Consider the following 21,242-nt stretch of genomic DNA (forward strand, 5'->3'; position numbering starts at 1 on the left):
TTTAAGCCATCATATGGACATTTCCTCTGGTTTATCAATACTTTTCAACAGGTGTGGGGTTTTTGTTCTATTATTTATTTATTTATTTATTTATTTTATTCTGACAGCTTCTTCCCTCTTCCATTTAATCCAGGGGAAAAAAAGACACACTAAATGAATTACTTTAGCTATCACTGCTCTCAAGTATTCCTTCAACAGGACACCCATTTATCGTTGAAAACAATTTCCTCAGAGAAGTCTTCAGTGCCTTGAATGATAATTTTGGACAGATGTTTCTAACTATTTTGCTTATATTGTCTGTAAAAAGACAGCTCTTTTTCTCACAAGGAGTTTTAGACTACATCTCTATAAAAAAGATGCCTGCCTCTCAGGCCTTGCTGCATAGTTCGCATGCATGAAGCTGAAGTCTTCTCTCCATCCAAAACACAGAAGTCTCAGACCTTCTTTTGGTGCATTTCCCACAGTCCCTCAGACCCTGTTGTGTGCCTACTGCCTGCCCTACTGCAGACGAGAGACTGACACAGAAGATCCTGCATCCTGATCAGGAAGACTGGCAGATACCCTTTATCTCCGGTTATGTCACTTTTCTGGCAGCTTCTGATGATGTTCCTGTTTCTGTTCCTGTTCTTTGACACCTTTGGTGGGCCTGGCTACTGGCGCTAATCCTGCTGTGCAGCCCCAGAGGAAGGGCTTTGCCTCCTGTGCTGCTGAACAGACATGGAGGCGATCGGAGCACCCTTGAGTCTGGCCTGAGCACACCCACAGGATGCAGAGTACTCTTGGGTTTTCTGTCTTCAGGATGACACTCCAGATCTCGGAGCTCCAACCGGGAGCTGTCAGTTTGCAGAGCAGGCATCCAGCAGAACTGCCATTCGAGATTTGCTGCCAACACTGCGGATTCCTTGAAGCTACAGGGGGAAGGAACTTCCTGTCGAGGAAGACATGTAAGATGCTGTGATTCTGCTTGGAGCTGGTTCACGCACCTCTGCTGGTGAACATGGTGAATTTTTTTCAAGATGACAGCTTGTCTTTGGAAAGTGTGAGGATTAGAGGACAACCAGATGAAATCTGATTGGGTTTCCTCCAAGAGAAAAGTTGCTTTATGATATTACTTTCCTCATCTTCCTCCTCCTCCTCAAAAAAAAAAAAGAAAAAAAGAAAAAAAAAAGATGGAGATGGGAAGGGAAATGAGGAACAGTCCACTTGGCAGATACTTTCTCTGGGCTTACTGAGATCTTGGAAGCAAGATGAGGAAAACCAACCAAACCATCCCCTTCGCTTGTGGATTGAGTGAGCTGTCAATTGGTATCAACAGAGAATTGGACTTTTACTGCCAGTACTTACTCTACTTACTCCAGTACTGCCACCGAGGGTGAGGTTTGCACACAAACGGTGTACTGCTCCATGGGTGATTGCTAAGCAGTGTGGGTCTAGTCCCACATGGGATGCACATCCAGGAGCAATTTTCACTGGCCTATCTTTGTGACTTGTTTTTGATTGGCACTGATGAGCACTGATTTTTAAATGAGACATCCTGGGATTATGGAAAAGATTAATTCTTTGGTATAATGGTTTAATCCTGAACAATTTCTCTCCGTAATTCAACAAAACACCTTGGAGGCCCCTCAAGCAATATTAGACACCACTGTAAGTGAAGAAGATATTAGCTCTTAGATATGCAGGAAAAATAAAATGGACATGGAGACAGGCTCTGTTATTCATTGACCAAAAAATAAATCAGCAAAAAGACTGGGAAACCTGGAGAAAGAGAAAGAAAGGATCTTGTGGAAAGAACATATTCCAACCATGTTTTGTTAGCACAACATTTTAATGCAGAATGTAAGGCAATGGAAAACAAAGAATAACTCCTCACTGCAGAGAAAAAGAAAATATGAAGCTAGGTGAAATTCTAGGTCACTTTTTTTTTTTTGGGGGGGTAAAAATAATTTTGAGAGTCACCAAAAATGTAAGTTGTTTCTGGCTCCATTTTTACCAGGAAGAAAACTGACAAAAAATTCTAAAAAAAAAAAAAAAAGCCATATAAATCATTATCAGCATTAATGCAGCTCAAAATAAAATGTTACTTCAGAACATGCTGTGCTTAAAAAGAAAAAAAAAGTGTAGCAATGTATTAAAAACATTTTTTTAGGATTTTTTTTTTTCCATCCCAAATGGAACTTCCTTGGTTTGTCTCCCATAGTCAATTTCAGACTAACTACACTAATTTTTAAAAGTTCATCAGAACCTGAATTATTAATGCAGAGCTGATTACTTTTCAGGAAGACTATTACAAAGACACAGCAGATATTTAGCTGACTTGAACATGGAAATATCTAACACCTATAGTTAAAAAATACTCTTTTATTAATGTTATTAAAATCATGGCAAAGCTATCAAAACCTTTCTTCCTTGTATTTCAGTTACTTATTTTTACACTATGTTAAATGAAAGGAACATGTATCCGAAGAACTGTTTTGATTCATTCTTCAGCTGTGGAACTCATTGCCACAGAATTAAATGTATAATTTGACTCTGAAAGGGATTAAATACCATAGTGAAGCATATATTTATTTCTGGGTACTTTAACAAGTGAAATTTTGATGATAGTCCAGATATCTCAGTGCACGAAGCTTTTAAGGCTGCATTTGGTGGATGTTTTGGATGTATAATAAAAAAAAAAAAAACAGTCACTTTTTACTTCACCTACACATCTGTTGTAAGCTGCCACTGGAGATGCAAAACAGAATCAGGGGAGTTTTATTTGGATCCAGAAAGGCTGTGTGTTCACAATTGGGTGATGGCAGCCCTTGAATCTTCATTATAATATATTCCTTTCCTGTGTTGGATACCCTATAGCTATGTAGTCTGATCAGACACTAGAAAGAATTGTCTCTGTTTCCTAGAAGCTTTGGATATTAAAAAGATATTCAGGATGCAGTCTCAGTGTTTAAAGTTTTATATTAGGTTCTCTCAATGCTGTGGATATAGATTCTTTCATTGTTGTGCGGGTATTTACTAGTGCATCGAATCAGAGAACTTTCTTTGTCCAAACAGGAGCAGTGGTATTCGGATATTACTGCCTTCAAAGCAGAGGGAATGGCTGTACTTCTCTTTCCTCACAAACGATCAGCTGGCAAAGGGGAAATTTTCTCCCACTGTGAATTTGGTTGCAGTGCAAAGAAAGAATGCAAGGGAAATAATGAGATATGTCACCCTCTCCATCATTACTCAGACCCTCACATCAAGTGGAATTGCCAGGAAGCTGAAAACTATATAGGTACATGGAAGTTGCTTCTCAGAATTATCTTGCTAAGTCTGGTCTGATGCTTAATTCTTCCAACACCAGGGAAAAACAGAAGTCCAAGGATTCAGGACAGAAAGCCCAGCACCTTGTATACTTCCCCAGGAAGATTTTACTATCAGAAAATGGTAATGGTTATAATGATGACTGTGGTGATGGTAATAATAAGGGTGTCAAATATTTTTTATTTGTTTTTAATTAAAAAAATATATAATTTACATATCACTTCTCACCCTGGTGCCTCTAACACCTGTACTGCCAGGCAGAAGGAGTGGTGTCATAAAAGAATTTTGTTGGTTGCTCTGTGTGGGGAGAAGGGGTATGGCTGTGCTGTGGGCTCACAGGAAACCTCCAGTCATTTCATAGTCTTCCTCCCACCATCCTGTCTTCTATTCTTTGGAATCAGAAATTCATTGTAATTCTTCCTCCCATATACTGCTTGTTTTTGGTAGGATTGCTGGGAAGGAACTGAATCTGTGGACCATTTGACTGGGCAAGAATAATTTTTTTCTTAAATTTTATTTTCTTTTGTTTGTTTTCTGTACCAAAATTGAGCAAAAAGGTTAAAAACTGAGGTTTACCACCTTCAGGGATGTCATCCTCTTTCTTTCTGCTTCACTGTATTCCTACAAATTGTTCTTAGTGTTCAATTCTCCATAAGCAACTAATGCTTTTTATGACAGAGACACTTCTTCCCTCACCCAGCAATGTAAACATCACTGAAAAAAAAAGGAAATAAGCTTTTATTTTGAACATGTAGAAGTATTGCAAATGATTCTTCTGTAAAAAGGTGTCCCAGTTGGAAATGTTAGATTCTTAATTTCAGAATGGTCAAAGGTAAACATCTTACAGCTACACAAAGGCTTTAGACTGTTAATTTCCCTCCCTGAAATTACATGTCTGCACATTACATTTTTGCTTCTGGTACTTAATGACATTTCCCGGTTGAAAACCTCTTGGTTGGAAAATGTCCTGCTGAAATACCTCCTTCTTCCCTTTCTCTCTGTGTCCCCTTGCTTGTCCTTCACAGGCTGTATCCACAGCTTGGCTGCTGAGAGGACGTTATGCTGACTGTCACTGCTCTCCTACCCTTCTGCTTCACAGGAGAGGCGGTTTGCTAGCAGCATGTGACTGAACTGGGTTAAGGAAGAGTGCGCATTCTGTGTAGGAGCACCCAGAGCTGAGATGACATTGCCCAACAAAACTGAAAGAAGCTTGGTTCTCAGTGTGAAGGCCATGGGCTGGGAACACAGGAAGGTCTTTTAACACTCCAGTAACTCCCAATGAGTTTGGAAGACCTGGAGATTTGTGCGTTACGGCCTGGTTATCCAACTCCCTGATGCTTGTGCAGATCTCTACACTGGTGGGATGCAACCTGGATGAGTGTAAATACCCATCTCCAGGACTGGACAACGGGGATCCAGCTTCAGGTAGCTCTGGACCAATGCTTCTTGTGTTAAGATGAGAGTGGACTCTACTGGTAAGTCTGCTGGATGCATATAGGCCTCTCTTCTGGCTTTTTGAAAGGGACTCTGCATATGCTGAAAGCTGTAAAGCACTGCAAAGCTGGAAGTGCTGGCTTACAAGAGTTAATGGAAAGGATTGGCAGTGATAGTTCTGGCACAGAACTATCAAAAATAACAAGAAAATTTGGACTGAATTATGAGAATAAAACTCTCTGGGCTCGGAATCAGAAGGCAAATGAAACGGGAGAAATCCAGGCATCCACAAAAAGCTGTCTGTACGTGGGAAAATAGCTGTGTATGGCATAGCTGTGTCACCGCTTGCCAAGCTGGACGACTGATTGAATCTGTCATCACTAACCTCCTTCACAGTTCTTCCTGTTTTCTCTTTGGCTGCCAAGATGCGAGCTGGGATCCCAAGCTGCTTGCTCAGAGAAAGATCTGCACTACTACTGCTCATAAGCACAGACAACAGATGAACTCTGCTAAACAGCAGCATGCCTTTGGGAACCCTTTTTGACTTTCATCGTGCTCATAGCTGTGCTGCTGCCAGGACTATTGCTGACTTAGGGAAGGTGTTCTATTTTTCCACCAGCGTGTCATTAGCCTTCTTAATGAAACAGTAATTGCTATTTTTAATGAGGAAACTCTAGGTTTTACGTGGGGTTTCATATCCTTTCCTTTCCTGGCTCAGATCTGTCTATGAACTGGCTAGATATGGTTGCCTTGGCTTTAAGAGTGCAAATAAATACATTTGGGTCCATGCCAGAAAATCCATACTGCTGTTGATGCTGAACAGCTCAGCTGTAGGCCTCTCATGCCTTGTGGTTGCTGGTGTTACAGTCATCTGCCTGTGCCCCTTGTTTTGCCTTTACAAGACAGAACATACATATTATGCATGTTTGTTCTAATGATACTTGTAGAAGCAGCTGTAAGAAAAGCAAACAGAGTACAGCAGCCCTCCCTCACACAGGACTGTTACCTGTCTTGCCTTGCCCAGCCAGTGGCTTAGCTGATAGTCAGGATGGCGTAGGAGCAGTATGTTTTGATGCCAAGCTGTAATTCGCTTGTGAAGTCTGCTGGTCTCTGGGTGAGGAAGGGGGAAGGAACTGACTGACTTCTTTGAAACTGAGGAATGTTTTCCTTGCAATAGATTTCAATAGATCAAGACTTTGTATAGCAATAAAAATGCTTTACTTGCCACAGACATTGAACAGCAGTTTTAGGCAATGAGATAGACAGTCTCCTCCTACTTTGAACTTTTCAGTGAACTTCCCCATACCAGCTTTCTGTAAGTGACTCATGAGAGCGTCGTATTCACAAGAAAAGGCTCAATATTTCTGTAAGTGATGCCTAGTTTGAAGGATCTTTGGCATTGTCCTCGAGTTCATTTTGAAAATGCTTATTGACCTAGATTGTTTCTGGTCAGCACAGAATTATCTGCGTACAGCTGTTGCAGCTGTATTGTTATCCCATTCTGTCTCATGCCAGGGGCGCTGTACTACATTTTGGAAAATCTGATTTCCTGCCTCACTTCAGTCCCTGTTGTACTAGACCAGATTCCACCTCAGACAGCTTTGATGTCAGTGACTTCACTTGACCCCAGACTGCTCCCAAGAAAGTCGGTCTTGCTTTGAGTTCCTCATTACAGGAGCTGGCAATTGGGTTTAGGACAATGAAATGCAAAATATTGTTAATTTTATTATGATGGTGGGTGCTGCTTTTTTAGTTGCTGTTTTCCTTCACTCAGTGGTCTTTCTGTACAGTTTCCCAGATTTCTGATGAAGCCTCAAAGAGCTATTTTCCATAAAGCATGGCTTCCAGCCTAATTTCCCCTTCCCACTCATCAATTTATTTATTCTGACATACGTCAGCAGATTAAATATCTGTCAAATGTCAAGTGTCACTGGCATTTTGGAGACAGAGCATGAAAGCCGAGACATGAAAACTGTGCCTGTCTCTGACGCTGTGGTCAGCTCTGAGAAACATTTTCTTTTTTTAGTAAGAACAAATCTGTAACAAACAAAGCAGTGCAGGCGGACTTCAGATGTGCTCTGCCTATTATGAAAGCCTTGATTTCAAAGATCTGCTCAGGTTCTTCATGTTGGAACAAGTCCTTTTAGCCTTGAGCTTACACCCACATTCAATGGTTTGCAGGACTAATTGCATAACTGCTTTGGATTCCACATCAGATTTGGTTGCCAGCTCTTTACAACCCAGACAGTTTAACTTGTACTTATGGAGAAGCAGTCCATGCCTGAAAACACTGTTTTTATTATCAGTTCCATGGTCAGCTTCAAGCTCTCCACCTTCACAAGTATACTGCTAAAACATATGGCAAACACAAAGCAGGGGAAGGTATGACACCTTGAAAATACTCCTTTACTGAGCTTGCCATGGTTTTGTTTGTGACACCTCTTTAAAGAATGCTTACAAAATGCCTGAGAGTAATAAAAGGATTGTTTCTTGTTTTATTTTTTTAATCATAAGTCATGTTTTGCTACTCTGTCTTCAGACATTGTTACAAGATAATCCAGCAAAAAGCCACAGCAGGGGAAGAAAAAATGATTACAAGCATACAGTGAGTGTACAAATGAAGAAACTTCAACAAGAATGAAAAAGGAAAAAGTAGAATTGTATGTATTGCCATGTGGCAGCCCACACCAGTCACCAGCAACCTGAAGTCAAAACTCTGCAAGGAAATGAAAAGAAGTGATATCATGGCCAGGTACAGAGTGAAGAGGTAGAGCTAGGTGATTCTTACCACTCCTGCTCCTGCAGGAGGGATGGAAGGCTGTCTAATAGTAGCAGGATAACACAGGAATTAGCTTATGGTGAGTTAAAAGATTTTCCTTATGATTTGGATCTTTTTATCAACTTTCTTTTGTGTCTGTACCCATCTGGTGCAAATGTCTGATATAAACCTCATTTCGACAGTGTAAAATACATTTTAAACCTTCAACCTTATTCAGAGTTAAATTGCCTCTCTGAGATAAGAAATGCTAAGTGCTTCACTTACTAGGGAGTGGCAAAAGTAATGAGCAGATACTGGAGTACTCAGGAGAGCTATACGTGGCCAGCGGTTTCACATTCCCAGGGCTTAAAATTGAGCTCTCATCATATGAGAGGTTGGTAACAAGGGTCTCCAGGTACAGGGACAGAAATCGCCATTAATAAATGCTAGCTGGAAAAAAAACAGAAAAGTAGGAAGATGTCTTGTAATTCCCTTGGTAAGTCGGTGTAGGCACCTGAGATGAGGACAGGCTTGGAGAGATGTCTGAGGAGAGAAGGGGACAAGAGTGACGGGGCAAAATATCTTCAGTCTTGTTTTACGAAGCTGATTCTCTGATATTTGAATTTGAGTTGTATAAAGTCTAAATACAGTCCTCATACTCTCAGACCTCTCTCAGAGTAATGTTGTGCAAACACCACTTCTTTGCAAATACAGATTCCCAAGGTAAATAACAACCTTTTCTCAGAGTAGACTAGCCACAATCTCTGCAAGGAGCCCAGGTCAGAGAAGAGAAGTTGGAAGAGAGACAGGGCAGAGTCACAAACTGCAAGCAAACTAGAAGTCTGAAGAAGAGATTCCATATTCAAACAAAAACAAATCAAAGAGTACTGGCTCAGACCAGAACATTTGGACTGGTTTAATCAAGCCAGAATATTTGCACATTACACGGAACCCCCCACAAAAAAGAAAACTTTTTTTTTTTTTTTTAATGGGAAGTTGTATATTGATAGCAAAACCCAGTGTTTTCTGAATATTTTTTCTGATTTTTATTTTCACTGTGATGGAAAATATCCTGGGATTCTTCAATGTATACATCTTTCTATCTCTCTCTCATAATTTTTATTAAAATGTCATAACCTTAAAAACTAATTCTAATAAAAAAAACCAAATATCATAGGCACAGAGCTTAATATATAACATGTGTTGGGTTTCATCATTACTGCCTCCAGAAGATTTGTGATCTGGTGTCAGGAGAGACTCATCAACACAGAAAACTTTACTATGTTTCTAAAGCTGAAAAGTGAAGAAAAAAATCAGGTAAAATTTTAAAAAGCATTCACTAACATTGAATTTCTCACAGTACTGAAAGACCTTGTAAATTGTTACTTGACATAACTGCAAGCCAACGGTGAGAACAAAGTGCATAGAAACCCCCTATCAGAGTTGGTTGATAAATGCAACCTGCCAGGTGTTCATTCTTCATAAATCCATTGAAAAGTGTTTTTTAGGATTTGAAAGTCAAAATCTGACATGTCTGTGACCAAACTCAAAGAAGGAAATATCACATTGCCTTACTGAAATCTGTAAAAAATAAAAGAACTTCACTAAAATCAATTTCTTCTGCCAAGTCCTCGTTTTATAAGAAAAAACACTCATTTATTTGTCGTCTGTGTATTGAAGACTTTGCTTGCAGTTAAAAAAAAAAGTCTTTAAGATTCTACATTCTGTCTTTTTAACTGTAAAGTCAATCTCTGGTACACTGAATACTAACCATACGATAGGGAGTTGGTGCTTGTTTCACAGGAATTCAACACGCTATGTCCAGCTTTCTGTGATATTTTGAATCTGTGGCAGTTTTTGTCACTAATGGCTTGGAAACGGAACTTTCTATTTGTGAAGAAAGTCACTGTTGCAGAAAAACCTCAGACTCGCATCAGAACAAACGAGATTTTTTTTAGTTCATCATGCTGATGTTTCTTTGTCCTCTTTGTGTGCATGTACAATGTAAGAGAATTCAGAGTTGCCCAGAAACAATTTCAGTTGCCTTATATTTGAATGTATCAGTCCTTCAGTGTTTCAGTAAGGAGAAAAGCAATTGTCTGACTTATCTGTTGAACTGTCTCCATCCACCACTTGGAAGAGGTGGACTCATTCTCTGAGGAGAGTGTGGCATTGTTTCTCTTCATACCTACTGTGAGAAGAAAAATCCCTGTACCCTTGGAGTTCAAGAGAATTTCAAAGGAAACCTAAGGGCAATCTTCTCAAACTGAGAGACCCTGTACGGTAAATACCAACAGTACCATGTTCATAAGGTGAAAAAGATGTAATACTGATTTATTTCTCCTTTCATGGAGGCACACATTTTCAGCTGGTGTCTTTCACAAAGAGGCAGGAATTTATGTGTGCAATTTATCAATCTATCTATCTTCATTTTCACCTTTATCTTTACTGTCATCTAAACCTTTTTGTGCTTCTGAATCTGTATCTATGTACATATGTGTGAATTCATATGCACATACACTTTGCTGTTGAATAGAAACTCAAGAGCAGGCTTGACCTGGGACACCAGTTTTTATTGCCAGGATACACCCTGGTTTCCTGTTTCCTCAGATGCTGCCTGTGTGTTTTCTCGTTCTGATGGTTTCTAAACTATCTGGCACAAACACTGGATTTCTGTGGCTTTGGAGATAAAATTGTATCCTAAACATTAGAGAGCCTTGTCTCTGAAGTACAAACTGACTCCTGTAGGAACATACACGTAGATTATTCTGAGCCATATGAACTTTTGCATTTGGTCTCCAGCATTTGAGGCTTGGCTTGTTCACTGGCTAATATTTTATGTGGGGTGTACCCAAGATGTTGATGATGTATGAGCTGAAGGCTACCCATTGGCAGTGCAGTGGGAGAAGAGGGCTTGGTGCCACACTGCTGACTAGCAAGGACTTTTGCATGATTTACATAGACTTACATGACTTACATAGTGGACAGGAGCACCAGCCCTGGCTTCTCTACAATTTATATTCTTTGTTCTTTTGAGAGCATTTTGAGGTTGAAGTGAAGCAGGAACATTGGAGAATGTTTATTCTCAGCAGCCTCACTATCATCTCTCACGACACTTGAAAAAGGTGTGGAGCAGGGCTAGAGGACTCAGTGATCTTGAACTTGCCTTGGGTGCTACCACCAGAGCTGAAAGGCTTATGGCGTTGCAGCACATCCTGCTTTGATTTTGCTGTGACAAGCAATTTTGCAAAGCAGCAAACCTGTGAAACTTTGCACAGCTGGGCAACAGTTCCATTCCTGTGTGCAGAGAAACATGGCTCATACGCAGGCTTGGTGTGTGTATGCAGTCCAGGGGTCCCACATGGAGCAGGTCTCCATGCTGCAGCCCCCCCGTGGAGGAGCCCCCGGTGGAGCAGGTGGATGTGGCCTGGAGGAGGCTGCAGTCCATGGAGAGCCCCTGCAGGAGCAGGCCCTGGGCCGGAGCTGCAGCCCGTGGACAGGAGCCCATGCAGGAGCAAGGGGTCTGGGGGGAGCTGCCACCCACCCGTGGGGGACCCGTGCTGGAGCAGTTTGCTCCTGGGGGATGGATGGACCCCGTGGTACGGAGCCATATTGGAGTCTCTGGGAAACCCAAGCAGGATCAGTTTGGGAAGGGACCCCACTGGAGCAGGGGAAAAGACTGAGGGTGTAGGAGCAGCAGGTGATGAAGCCCTATGGACTGGCCACAGCGCACACTTCCCTTTCCCCTGTGCCACTCATAGCGAGGAGGTAGAAGAGGGTAGATGGAGAGGAAGGTGGTTTTAGTTTGTTTTTAGTTCTCATTGCTCCAGTCTGTTAATAATAGGCAATAGATTAAATTAATCTTCCCCAAGTGGGATCAGTGACTGTAGCTGGTGAGTGACCTCCCTGTCCTTATCTCAGCCAACAAGCTTTTTTTCATCATATTTTCTTCCCCTGTCCTTCCGAAGAGAAGGATTGACAGTTTAGCTGCCTAGCAGTGTTAAAGCACCACAATGTCGTAGGCAAGAAACTGGATCCTCCAAAGAACATCTAATAACTCTTAGGAATCCCATACTTGTACCTGTCTAGAGCTTGCTTCCTCTCTGAGTTGCTAAAGGGAAGCAGGATATAGAGGACTCCTCCAGCTGAAGGTGACTTTTTCCTGAAATACATAGTCACGTTAACAAGTCTGGAAGTGCAGATACTTAGAAAAAGAAGTGTAACTATTTTTGGCCTTCACTGTCAAGAAACCCTAAGGCTGTTCAGATGCTCTCTTATCTTCTCTCTTGCTTGACTAGCTAATGGTTTTCACAAGGTCATTTGGAAACTGAAAGCAGCTGTGCTCTCAGCTAAGCACAGAGAGATCCTAAAAGAGACATGCAGCTGGTGTTAGCAGAATGAGAAGAGAGTCCACTGGAAAATGGCAACTGAAAGACACGTGAACCAAGATGGGATTTTTTTTTAGTGACTCTGCAGATTCTGATTCTAGTAGTCCAAGGCTTGCTAAAAAGGAGTCGTGACTTCATGATAATAACATCTACAAGAAAGATAAAGGTACCAGAAAAATGTTCTATCACTGCAGAATCTCTTTTGGTTATCTTATTTATGTGCAATTGGCAAGTAACCTCTACATCTGCAGAGAAAGACAGGTAATCCCGACTGCAGAAAAGATGTTCTCTGTAGTGTTTCTCTGTTGTGTTCCTTGGGTTATTATCTTGCTTTCTGGCCCTAAGTGTGCAATTTTTCTTAGAAATTTAACTGAAAATACTAAATATAAATTTAGAGAACTCACTCATTGAAAATAAATGTGATTTCATAATAAACTCTGGAGGCATGTGCCATTACTAGCATTTGATATAACCATTTAACTCTATTGTGCATTTTCAGGGAAAAAAAAAAAACAATAGCTAAACCTCAATTTTGAAAGGCTTTGCTGAAAAATCTGGCAATATTAGTGTGGGAAGGCAGACAGCCTGACAGCCGTGTACTTTGCTGCAGCAAGAATAGCCTTGTGTTTTTTCTTTATTCATGAACTTATTTCAGAGACTGTTTTACTGGGAGGGAGTTGAAGAAACCACCTGAGGCTGGGAGAAAGAGCAGCAGAATATATTTTTTTCCTGTGTAATTTAAGTGGGAACTGAATTTGAGACAGTGAAAGCATCATGATTGTAAATGGGTAATTAAATCAATTTGCTTATTGGTTGTGTATCTTTTGTTTAAAAAAGCATTTTCAGAATGCAAAACATGTTCTGATTAACTTTTTTTTTTCTTTGTAAATTCAGCAGACTTCCGGCAGATAAAATAAATAAAAGCAGATTTTAAAGGCTGTTTTGCAGACCTAATTAATTTCAATTTCTGTTCAAATGCAACTTGACATAATGGCATAACTAAAAAACTGATTCATGTTAAGAAAATGATGTATGATGCATTTGTACTAAATAAAATTAAGACTCCAAATATATATGTCATGTAATTGCCATAGCTTTCTGATTACCACCAAGTATTACATTAAAATTGCTGGGGAAAAAAAAAAAGGCAACTAGTTCCAGAAACTAACATCATTATACACGGAAAATAGAGTTGGTGCTTATTTACATCTTTGTGTCCTGTTTCCTGATCCAAAATTTTCTGCTCTGTTATGCTTGACCCAATTCAAAGGGAATAGCTAAATGATCTTAGAGCCTAAATCTTCCTTTGTTCCACAGTGTATTTAGCCAAGACGGTTTGTCCAAAACCACAGCTAGGAATTCAGTTTGAAATACTGTAATTTATTTAATATTATGATGAATGGCTTATTTTGCAAAAAGAGAAGCCTAGACCTGGGAACAGCAAGGATGGTGGAGTACTGGCATGGAGTAGTGAAAAGATAATAAAAGTCCTACTGAAGAGCATGCTGGCTCTTCAGTAGAGATATATATCTTTCAGAGAAATGGCACAAGTAAAGCCAGACCTGTGATGAGTTCAGAGTGGGAGAGAGCCAGTCACAATGCCCACGTCTCTCTTTACAGTATTTCTGTAGCACAAGCGTTGTGTATGTCAAAAATTTTTTAATTTCTTGAGTATTGAACTTTGAATACACATTCATACTTCAGTTGGAAGGTTAAATTACTTCCTTCTGAACATAATTGGAAGATCTGTCTCTCAGACCAACCATGTCCTGCACATATTCTCTAAGCACTCTTAATTGTAACCACACCTACCATCCACTACTTCCTGAAGAGACCTCACTCCTCATCTCCACAAAGAAGTATGCAGGAAATGCGTGTGGAAGAGTCACACAAAAGGGGAATTGTTTCATGTGAAGATGCTGATACCTGTGATGCTGAAAAGGATACAGGAAAGGAGGGAAGTGCTCCCTTTTGTGAAAGCAGGGTGACTTGTGAATGAAAGAAATTAACTTCAGAATAGCAGGACATGGGGGTGCAGACACTTCTGTTGAGTCAGCTCCTCCTGGTATACGTTTGGATGCCCTCAGAAGGTCATGACAGACTTCAGCTCTCTAAAAGAGGTGAGTGTCCTCCAGAGTTGTTTTTGAGGATCCAGGAAGCGATTCAACTCACTTTTCTTAGGATGGAGGCATGAACCTCCTCCCCCAGTGAATGCTGATGTGTCTTTGAAACTGGAACACTCCTTTTTAGGGAGAGAAAGTTGCAGATAAATCCCATCTCTTGGTGCCATGCCTTAGAAAACTAAATATGAAACCTTAACTGCTTCTGTGTGGTGAGGTTGATTCCTGTAGGTGTTCGTGCCTCTGCCACGACAGGCTTTTGACTAAGTGCATTCATTTGCACTCTGATCGATTGAGCCCATGGGGATTCCATGGCTTTCTTCATGGACTTGGGTGGTCTCCGTGGAGAGAACTGGGTCTGTGTCTCTCCCCCAGCCCTGCAGAGCCACTTCCACTCTTCACAATCAAATTCAATCTGGTAATGCTTTGAGGAGGATGACCAGCCCACGTCATGGATGTGTTTGAGCAACAAGGAGACACTGTGGGGCCTAGGAAGTTGCTGCATATGTTACAGGAAGAGTACCTTTTCAGATAGTAGGATGAGAAATGGGTTTGTTTCAGCAGAGATTTCATGATATAAGAAAGCTTCTAGGAGACTCAGTGACTTTTTTTCCCTCTCCATACCAGTTAGAGACTGTGTCAATGTGCCAGCACAAACCTGAGCTGCTGCCTATGGTTCTGTAAGGTTTACAGACCACAGGAAGAAAAGTCATGACTTACCAAAAAAGGTAGGTTCACATCTCCTCCACTGCAAGACTTTTATACAACATTGGACATGTCACTTCAAAACTTATATCCTCCATATAACTACACAGGTGTTTTCAACTCTAGCATTTGGATGCTTCTGGAAGGCTGGCTACCCATATGCCTCAGCATTCTGCATCAGTCCTGTTACGTCTGGTTCAGGAGAATACTTCACAGTGCCCTTATTAGAAGAACTGGCATTTGATATGGAAGAGTGCCCAGATGCAATGACAGGGATTGGAGAGGTACCCAAAGAGTTACTAAAGCAGGACTGATAAAAATAGTTGTATGTTTTCCTTTTAAAGTAATTGTGGTAATAAAGACTATTCTTTTCCTCCCACTGGAGGGTCCTCAGTTTCCACAGGCTCCAGAGATTCACCAGGTCCATGTCAGGGTTTTCATGCACTTGATGAGAAGGTTTGCTTGGGAGTGACTCAGTAATTCTTCCTGCAGTGGGAAGGTAAGAGAACTGCTGAGGAAGTTCTGCCTTTGGAATAAACTAAGCTAAACCGGCAGTAACTGGCACCAGCAAGCCTTTTAGGTTACTGTGCACTGCTGTAATGAAACAGTGAAAGGGAAAATCAAAAATAAAAGCAAAAGGTGAGAATGCCAAACCAATTGTTGAGAAATCAAGAAAGTCTCCGTTCACAACAAGAAAGTTGTGAACAAGAACCAGGAACGCTAAAGAATTATGTAATGAAGAAACTGTAGTACTCATGGAATTAAAAAATATCATTTTTTGTCTGACTGCTTGACAGCATGTTCTCAGGGCTTTTCTAAATGTGTATTTCATGAGAACAGTGTTTGTAGTCCTTGTGTGTTGACTGTGTTGAAAATCAACCTAGGTGTACAAGCTACTTGGCTAGGGACAACAAGAAACTGTGATTATTACACGTTTTGAGAGTCAATTTTTAGTTCAGTTTGATTTGAAATAATGTTACAGTGATCCCTGCCACATTTTTAGAGCTTCAGTTCTGTCAGCATTTCCATCGCAAAGGCTTATTTTCAGGATCTTGACTCAGCCATAAATATTTATACTGGGCAAATGCTTGGCAGAAGGAATCCTGAAGGGTGAGCAACAGTAATGGAAATAAAGTTACTCTTATGTAGGTCTATTGATGAGTTACTGCCTGTGTCTAACTGCCTAAATGATTAATAGCGTTTCAGTTCTGTCACACTGTATGAACTCATGTAGACATGTTGTAGGATAATGCTTACTGTCGGAATGCAGAAGTAACTGTGCTGACCTCATTAGAAAATAGAGATTTTACAAGGATATCCAGAGCTGGTGTGTTGATGTACTGGTGTTCTGGTGACTGAAATCACAGCGCAGCGTAAGGCCTATCAGCCACGTGAGAGGGTCTGGACAGGGACTAAGGACAGGGTCCAGAATCCAGCAGTAACGTCAGTAATAAATCAGACAGTCTAGTTTGAACCGTATTGAAAGGGAAGCTGCATGACTCTAACAAAACCTGTCCCTACCCAAATTTTGTGTCAGAAAGTGTTGTCTTCCTGAGTCACAACTCTTCGACCATTATGTCTGGACAACTAAGGGCAGACTTGTTGCCTAAAAAGCAGATGAATGATGTTTTATAGCATAATGGAATGGTTTGGGTTGGAAGGGACCTTACAGATCATCTAATTCCAACACGCCTGCCATGGGCCAGGTGATGGGGGGGTGGAGGGGGTGGGGGGAAAGGCTGTGGTCCATCCCTGATGCTTTGTCTCTGCCACTCCTTCTCGGTCCCTCTCTGCCCCTGCTCCCCGTGGGGTCCCTCCCACGGGATGCCGTCCTTCCCGAACTGAGCCTGCGGGGGCTGCCCACAGGCAGTAGCTCTTCAAGAACAGCTCCCACATGGCTCCGTACCATGGGGTCCATCCATCCCCCAGGAGCAAACTGCTCCAGCACGGGTCGCCCACGGGTGGGTGGCAGCTCCCCCCAGACCCCCTGCTCCTGCGTGGGCTCCTGTCCACGGGCTGCAGCTCCGGCCCGGGGCCTGCTCCTGCGGGGGCTCTCCATGGGCCGCAGCCTCCTCCAGGCAACATCCACCTGCTCCACCGGGGGCACCTCCACGGGGGGGCTGCAGCGTGGAGATCTGCTCCATGTGGGACCCATGGGCTGCAGGGGGACAGCCTGCTCCACCAGGGGCCTTTCCCTGCACAGGCCGCAGGGGAACTGCTGCTGCCTGCCTGGAGAACCTCCTGCCCTCCTGCTGCACTCACCTGGGTGCTGCAGGGCTGCTTCTCTCACACTTTCACAATCCTCTCTCTCTCAGCTGCTGTTGCGTAGCATTTTTTTTTCCTTCCTTCAATCTGGTTTCCCAGAGGCCAAACCAGTGTCACTCCCTGGCTGAGCTCTGGCCAGCAGCAGGTCCCTTTGGGGCTGTCTGGAGCTGGCTCTGTTCTGACGTGGGGCAGCCGCTGGGCTATTCTCACAGAAGCCACCCCTGCAGCCCGCCCCCCCGCTACAAAAACCTTCCCATATAAACCCAATACACAATGTTAAAAACACATTTACCTTCATTCCCTAGGCAGTTACTCCTTGGGGCAATTAAATTAAGCAAAACAACAATAGTAAGTGAAGTATTAACAGTAAGTATCCTTAAGGGAACAGCTCTTTTTCTAGCCTAAGAACAAAGAGTGACTGAGGTGTATGTCTCTCCAGAGACAACCAAAGGAAGACATGCAGTAGATCTGTGGCCTGTCCAGCTCCAGAGCTGTCAGTAGTACATTGGTCCTTTTAGGTCTCCAGCTAGTATGTCTACACTATACTGTACACACATGCCAGCTTAGCTCAGAGCAACAGGCATTGCTCTCTATTGCATGGAGTTGGCATACCGTATCTAACCATCTCTAAGGGGACAACAGGCAGTCAGAACCTGTGCTGATGTGTATGAGTAGTTGGACGTATTTTATCAGCCTTTTGTCAGCTTCACAAATCAAGTAGCCAGATGCAATCCTATGCAATTTCTTCATGGATTTTGCAGTGTGGTCAGGGCCACAGTCATTCATCAGAGCTGCCAGACACATTCAGAATAAATTCAGGAACAAGTTCAAGAAATAAGCTAGCTCATCTGAATAAGCTGAACAACTAATGCAATCCATCTTTGCATGTTTGACAGCCTTTCAGACTGCTGGGGTCCTTTGAAAACCATCTTTTTCTGTAGACATTCACAAGTGGTTCTCTTTAAAGAAGAAAATATAAACCAAAGCTGTCTTGTTTCCAAGGTCCATGAGCCCATGCATCCTTTCTCCTTTTTTTTTTTCTTTTTTTTTTTCTTTTTTTTTTTTTCTCTGTGAACCAATGATATTTGTCTGTGGTATGCTCTGTGCCTCGAGATCAAACCAACTGGCAACCAAAGTTGCTATCAAAACTGTCAACCAAGCATAGTGAAGCAGTATTTTGAAGGCACTACTCTAGGTAATTGGAATTCACTCTCTCTCCAGTGGGTTCATATAATGGCAGGCAAAATCCTTGCATTTAATTTTTAGGTAGCCTTTCATTTCTAGATAGTTACTAGGAACCTGTTCTGACTTTTATTTATTTTTTTTTCAATAATCATGATAAAGAAACTAGGTCAAGATGGCATAAAGGGTCAGATTTAAAACACAAAGAAATGTCTACAATCATGGCTGTTCCATGTTAATATACACCCTGAAAATGAGAGCATCCCTGCAGAGAAGGGCTTGGGGGTTCTGGTGGATGAGAAGCTCGACCTGAGCCAGCAGTGTGTGCTTGCAGCTCAGAAGGCCAACTGCATCCTGGGCTGCATCAACAGAGGGGTGGCCAGCAGGTGGAGGGAGGGGATTGTGCCCCTCTGCTCTGCTCTTGTGAGGCCCCATCTGGAGTGCTGCATCCAGGCCTGGATCCAGAGCAGTTTCTCAGCTGCCCAAAATTAAGATTGACTTTTTTCTGTGTCAGGACAACAGGATTCTTGGAGCTTAGCAAAAATGGTCATTCTCTTGGAAAAAATAAATCTGCATCCTGTTGACTGGCTGTAAAATTCCAGTGTCTCTGATCTAATCGCTCACAACAATAGTGAGCCAGAAGTTTCTGAATCAACGTGTCTGTTCCCCAAAAGGGGAAGGGTATCTTTTCCTTGTATCATAAATTGTACAGGTACTATGAAGGATTATTATGCCGTAAAAATCATGTTCCATTTTCTTATTGCACCTCAAAGCATGTAATTCCAACTCAATGCCATTAACCCTTTGTGAATAGGTTCCTGCTAGTGGGACAGTCAAACAATCTCAATGCAGCATTCCCACTGACATTAGCAGCATTTTGTAAGCTTTTGAGTTCTCTCACTCAAGACTATTTCCTTTCACCTTATCTCTCTGAAGAGCAATTTTTTAAGATTTTTTTTTTAACAATCTAAAAACATTCATCTCAAGAGGAAGCTTGGACATGAAGGGGACTCAGCAAAAATGGCTTCAAAAACGTTTTAAATCTTTAAAAGCATTATCCTTGGCTTTGGTTTTGACTAAGCACATCAGCACTTAACAAAGGCCTGTTGGCAAGCCATAAAAACACTGTGCTGAGACTGCCACACAAAAGACACCCATCTGTGCCCCTGGTACTCAAATTTTGTTGACTACCTAAATCCCCCTAGGGGTCTGAGAGGCATGAAAGGGGCTTGCATTTGCATATTTGCATATGGGATGAATCTTGTGCCAGCTGTAAATACATTTATGAAAAAGCTCATGTTTTTCTACTCGTAGGAGAATTTTTTTATTTTATTTTTATTTTTAGATCTTTCTTTGTCTGTGACATTAATTTAACTGTCTGACTTCTTTTCTGTTTGTACAGCTCTTAGGATAACAAGAAAGCTTTCTGCTGTTACTGTACCAGATCAGACATGTTGGGCCATTGTTCACAAGCTGTCTTATTGTTCACTTTCTCTAACATAACCTTAGTGTAAGACCTGCTACCCGGGAACAGGCTTAAGATCCCTAAGCTTACATTTGTGTTTATCATTTTGTTGTTCCCTGGTGCTTGTGAGGCCTTTCATATGTCTCCGAAATCAGGTGCATTGGATTTGACTGGTCACGTCCTAAATAAGGATACTAATTAGGTGAAATGTTTCATGTCAGTTCTTCCTTGTGTCCTCCTCTACCAGCTGACTGTGAAAAATGCTCTTTTCTCTTCTGAGAAGTGTCTTCATCAAAACGATTACTTTTTCTTCCAACTTCTCTTGAAAATTAAGAAAGAAAACAAAACAAAAACAATACCATGTACAATAATATGGATTTATTTTCTCAAATTAATCTTCCAGTCCTGACTGAGATTCTCCCTGAGAGAGGAGATGGTTATGAATCCATAGAGACTTAAACATAACAACCAGCATTTATCTGAGGTCTAAACCTTCTCTAAGTTGCATAAGTCAAGAGGTATTAACTCTTGTTGTGCAGTTTCAGACTGCTGAGTGGCCTAACACACATTTTTTATCAATACTCAGTGATCAGATTTCACAAGACACCAGTCAATTTTCATTTGCTGCCTTTAATTAATGAATTTACTCATTATCATCTTTTCTGCTGCTGGTTGCAAGTTCATTTGCACGTGGAAAAGGCTAAGTGTGAGAAAGCACTATATCTTTGGTGGGTCTGTCAGGCCCAGGGAGAGAAGGCAAAGATGATTTTGATTCCAGGTTTTAACTCCCTAATTTTGTCTCCTCTTTCCAGAGAGGTTGCTAATGTCAGTCTGACCTCAGTGTCTCAGATGAACAACTGTGATAAAGCCTAGGCCCAACGTGTTTGAAGTTTTCATGACACATCACGCTTTCTTGAGATATATCTTAATTCAGTGTGCTTATAAGCACAGAAACATTAAATGTATGCTCCCTGAAGTCCTGCAAGCTAGTAGCTGGGAGACATGAACACTTGCTGGAGTTGAGAATCTTGGCACTAATTAAAACAAAAACGTGGAAATGTTGCTTGGACTTCAGAAATCAATCACTCATTAACAGAGAAACAAAGTAGCAATGAGTGGGTTGGTGCCACCTGTCTCTGAGGTAGTTTGCCGACTTATTTGAAGTGCCTTAAAACCAAGAAAAGCCCTGCCCGCTGGGAAGCTCCTAGCATCCTGTTTTCACAGTCCATTTTGTCTTGCTGTATGGCTTCCAGAGCAGAGTGTCCTTCATGACTCTTCAAGAAATGTAGCAAGGATTCATTTCTTTAGAAGGTCAAGAAAAAGAAGGTTATAATTTGCAGCTATCTATCTGTCAAGGAACACGACACACATTAAGAGTTGCTTAAGAGTCAAGAATTAAAGTCTGGGATGCATGGGAAGCCAGCCTTTTGAGATGTTGACAAGTGCAATCACCTTTTCTCCCGAGAAGCAGTTATGTTGCTGGTTCAGTCTGAATCTCTCACTGTGATGTGGGGTAGAATTACTAGAATATAGTAATTGCCAGTTAAGGAAGATGCAAAGTCTTGTGCCAGGTAGTTGAGAAGCAGTCATCACCTCAACCCATGCAACAGGCAGCACCA

This window comes from Anser anser (genome assembly GCF_964211835.1).
Source record: "Anser anser genome assembly, chromosome: Z".
Classification (NCBI taxonomy): domain Eukaryota; kingdom Metazoa; phylum Chordata; class Aves; order Anseriformes; family Anatidae; genus Anser; species Anser anser.